The sequence below is a fragment of the Acomys minous genome (assembly GCF_964271855.1).
Source record: "Acomys minous genome assembly, chromosome: 9".
In the NCBI taxonomy this organism is placed as follows: Eukaryota; Metazoa; Chordata; class Mammalia; order Rodentia; family Muridae; genus Acomys; species Acomys minous.
This window is the reverse complement of record NC_140490.1, coordinates 19,110,255-19,115,102: the sequence shown is the minus strand read 5'-3', so window position 1 is coordinate 19,115,102 and position 4,848 is coordinate 19,110,255. Positions and strand designations below refer to the sequence as shown.

Below are 4,848 nucleotides of genomic sequence, written 5' to 3'. Positions count from 1 at the left end.
TAGCTCGATATAACACATACATTTGCTCCATGCAAGGACCTAGGGATCCACCACAAGCACCTGATGCTCTCCTGACCCTGAAAAGTTCAACATGGGGTCAAGGTGCTGCCCTGTAGTCACCAGCTTTCACTGACCCCTGACTTCTCTGGTCAGCTCTGCTCAGCCCCTCCAGCTTAAACCAACAGGATAAGCAGTGCTCCGTAGGCCAACAAAACTCTGCTGAACACTGGACACAATCTCGTCGGTCCTTCTGTCTTTGTGCATGATTTTATTGAACATCTTTACAGGACAACCACATCCAGCCTCCAGATGCAGCTGCCAAGACCCTGTTATGCCGTAGGCACCGGCTGGGGCATGGCAGGTGGCTCTGGCTTGCCACCCTTCTGCTCTGAGGTGGGCGTGGTGGACAAGATTCCATTCTTAGCTTCCACGATGCTCACATGATCAGGCAGAGGCCTCCTGGGGCCAATCTTAATCCCTTGAGTCCCAGGGTAGCAGGATCTTCTCTTTGATGCCCAGCATACCCTGTCTGAGGAGCACATGGCTCACAGCAGTGTCAACATAGCAGTTAACAGGGTCTCCACCATGAACCATCAGACCGTCCACAAACCTCATGTACTTGGCACTCTGTCTCGCAGCTTTGGCCCCACTCTCTGTAACGAACCGAAGCCTGCCATAGCAGGCCCTTCCGCATAGCAAGCCCCCCAGGAGTTAGTAACATAAAGACTCTGCCTAGGCAATGGCACACAGACCTCTTGGGGCCACCTTCTCTGCATAGACCTCTACGTTGACTTCAGGGAAGCCAAACCTCTTTCGGACCATTGTAGTCGGCTCTCTGATCTGACGGCCCTTCTCCCCAAGAACATGCTGTGCTCTGGGAGCTAAAATAATGATTTCTGTTCTGGTGGTATAACTCGGACATCACCTCCAGAGTAGCCATTTTCAGCCAGCTCCCGAGTGAGGAACTCATTCAGGTTAGCTTTGAAGACGTCATCAACCACACACTTGCTCTTCTTGGAAATCTGTACCGCTATCCCGCAGCCGCCAAAAGGAAAAGGGGTCTACAATTCTTACTTCCTATGTTATTCGATTTTTTTAAAAGATTTATTTGTTATGTATACAATGCTCTGCCTGCATGTGTGCCTGCACGCCAGAAGAGGGCACCAGATCTCATTATAGATGGTTATGAACCACCGTGTCGTTAAATTCATGACCTTTGGGAAGAGCAGCCAGTGCCATCTCTTATAGCCCCACCATTGTTGCCTGACCTCACTAAAGGAAGGGGAAATAAGAAACATGGAAGGCCATGGACTCCATTAAAGCCAAGCCTGCGGATATATATATCACTTCCTCAGGCAGTCCACTGGCCAGAATTGGTTTATACAGACCCACCTAAACCAAAGATGCTGCCCATCACAATGGAAAAAGATAAGAAGGATTGTCCTTAAACTGAAGGGCAAGTCAACCGACTTCCTCATGCTTTGGGGCTTTTATAAGCAGGTGACAATTCTGCATACACAGCACCTGTATTGACAGCTTATTAACATACATACCTATGAGCTGCCTCGGTGACAGTCTTTCAATTGACCATGTTGCTATTATTTAGAATATTGCTGTGACACTGGCAGACACATTATGTTGGATGAAGTGACAGCAAAAGGCACAAACTTTCTACCTGAGAATATTAACAAAAACACTATGTTCAGGGTCATTTTGTCTGGAAGTCAGTGGATCAAGTAAATGATGTTCTAATGTTGCCCTACTCTTCTTTCCCCACCACACACACATGTAATGAGGCACAGAGTGTCAAAATCCGCCTTCAACATGGGGGGCCCTTCTCCAAGTGCCATATGCCTTGTTTGTGGTTTTCAAACAGGGCTGTTGTTTAAGAGATTTCAATACGGATTCTCAGCACTAGGGTTAAGCGAGAAGAAAAGGTACTCATTGAGAGAGTCAGACACCCAAGATGCGAGTGTGGGCCTCTCAAAGGAGAGTCACCTTCACCTTCCTTTATGAAACGGTCTCTTGCTGGTCTGAAGCTCACCTAAACAGACAGATTGGGCCAGCTACCTGTCTCTGCCTCCCTGTAACTGGGATTACAAGCATGAGCCACTAAACCTAGGTTTTTGGGTTTTTGTTTGTTTGTTTGTTTTGTTTTGTTTTGTTTTAAGCTCAAGTTCTGAGATAGAACTCAGGTCCTCATGGTTTCAAGACATACACACTACTGACTGAGCTGTCTGCCCTGTCCTAAAATGTGTATTTCTGCTCCAGGACCATCAGCCTAGACCAATTCACACATCAGAAATCTAATTCTAGAAAACATTTAGCACCTTTATTTTAAAAACAACAACAACAACGTCAGGCAGTGGTGGTGTACACCTTTAATCCCAGCACTTGGAAAGCAGAGGCCAGTGGGATTGCTGTGAGTTCGAGGCCAGCCTAGTCTACAAAGCAAGTCCAAGACAGTCAAGGCTACACAGAGAAACCCTGTCTCGAAAACAAACAAAAAACAACAACAACAACATTTGTACAGTCTAGGCATGGTGGCACATGCCTATTGTAAAGGAATGATAATGCACCACCATGGCTGCTTTGGCCAGGAATCACATCCAAAGACCTAGGTGATCGAGCTGGAATACAGGCTCGCCCTTAGTATACACCGTTAACCCCTCTGGCTGGAATTTAGAATATACCTTTAATCCCAAACAATGCCATCTAATTGAGGGGCAGACAAAGTGATGAATCAGAGAAAAATTTTGACAGAATGAGTCAGAGATAGGATATGCCCAACAGACAGAAGAGAAACTGCTGAAGAGCAGCAGAGAGAGTTGGTGGAGACGGTACATACAGTTTGGTAAAATCTGATGCAGTTAACTTATGGGCAGTTGAGCCTGTGCAGTTCCATCATGGAGTTCAGAGGCAATTTTCCCAAGCAGAGCAATTCAAGGAGAAGCAGAGAGAAGGCAGTCTGAGGAGTGTTGAACAAGAACAACTGAGTTGTTCAGCCAGCCAGAGCTCAGAAAGAACTAGAAAGGGTGATCTTATTCAGCAGTAAGTCTCGGAGGCTGAAAACAGTCTAGCCCTAGCTTAGCAGGCTGGGAGCTGAAGGCTTCAAGGTCTAGGCTTGCAGAAGGTTAGATTGTATGGAGGCTAGAAGCTTCCAGATCTGGGCTTAGGAATAGTTACATAGAAACAGTCTGGGCTCAGCCCAAGCCATGTATTCGGGTTTTTTGTTTGTTTATTTGTTTTTGTTTTCCAAGGCAGGGTTTCTCTGTGTAGCCTTGGCTGTCTTGGACTCCCTTTGTAGACCAGGCTGGCCTCGAACTCACAAGGCTCCATTGGCCTCTACCTCCCGAGTGCTGGGATTAAAGGTGTGCGCCACTACCACCCGGCAAGCCATGTATTCATAAAGCTTGGGTACGACGCTCATCTCATCCACCTCTTCTGAGGAAATCAAAACATTTACACCTATAGTTCCAACTGCATTAGAATCTGAGGTGGGAAGACCATGATCAGCCTAAGCAACAGTGGGAAATCCAACATTTTTTTAAAAATCACTTTTATAAAATATTTTAAAATACGAAAGCTCAATACCTTTAAAGGAAATGAAATAATTACTCTTAAGCATTCTGTAAGGACTAAATTATAAGCTTGCAACTGCTTGGATAATAATCACACACAATGAATTAAAACAGGTATCGGTGATGAACAGCAGCATGGAGGTGACAAGTTTCACTCACACGTAGCCAGTGTAATTCAAGGGCGGTGGCAAGACACATGATCTGCCTGGACACCGGAGCTAAAAGCCACTAAGCCCAACCCAGCAAATGAATCATGATATGACCTTGGGGAAGTTAGGTTTCAATTCTCTTCTTAAAAGGAACACCAGAAATAAAGAGATTCTTCTAGAATAAAACTTTAAAAAATCCAAGCAGAGGAACTGGGGTAAGAAAGCTAAAGGGAAAAGAAGGAGACAAAAATACACATGGGGAAATTGTTGTATTGAAAGGAGGCTGAGCTGGGTGTGGTGGCACATGCCTTTAATCCCAGCACTCGGGAGACAGAGGCAGGTGGATCTCTGTGTTCAAGGCCAGCTCTGGGGAGGCACAAAGAGGCAACTCCTTAAGGCTCATCTACCAGCCAGCCTAGCCTAACTGGTGAGTTTCAGACTAACTTGGGCTGTACAACAAAACCTTGTCTTGAAAACGAAGTATTTTGAAGATGATTTTCTATTCCAAAGATGAAAGCTTGTGTAAAAGTAACCTTTATTCACCTGATATAATTGTATTCAGCTTACTGCCAAATACGATCACCCTTTCTAGTTCCTTCTGGCTGGTTCCACTTAGCTACTTAGACTCTAAACTCCTCTTGAGGCTGATTGATTCAGACAGGCTTCTTCCAGTTTCTGACTAAATTGTTCTGCTTGGCCTCATACTAACTTTGGCAACCTGCTGGAATCTTCTGGCTCCTTATTTAGTGGCTTCACATGTATCTAGCTTGTTGTCTCTACAACATGTCTCTGTCAAACTATCACAGTAAAAGTGCCTCTTCCTCTCTCTCTCTCTCTCTCTCTCTCTCTCTCTCTCTCTCCCTCCCTCCCCCTCTCTCCCCCCCCTCCCCCCTCCCTCTCCCCTCCTTCTCCCCTCCCTCTCTCTCTCTCTCACATCTCTTTCCTATCCGTTCTCATAAGGGTTGGGCATATCCTATCACTGAGTCATTCTGGCAAATCTGATTTGTCACGTTGCCCATCAATTAGACATTGTTTTCAAATATGGCTGCTTGCTTCTAGAAACTAACCTTGTCTTCACTATTTGGGATTAAAGATGTGTGTTAAGGACACAGCTATAT

At 45.6% G+C, this 4,848-nt stretch overlaps 1 pseudogene across 1 annotated transcript; it reads right to left on the bottom strand.

Moving 5' to 3' along the window:
- Nucleotides 1–312: 312 nt before the first annotated feature.
- Nucleotides 313–1,239, bottom strand: LOC311605046 (small ribosomal subunit protein uS3-like; annotated as a pseudogene). The gene is made up of 2 exons: nucleotides 1,195–1,239; nucleotides 313–1,061 (listed from the first exon to the last, which is right to left on the bottom strand). The product of its transcript is annotated as a small ribosomal subunit protein uS3-like (transcript).
- Between the last annotated feature and the right edge of the window lie 3,609 nt (nucleotides 1,240–4,848).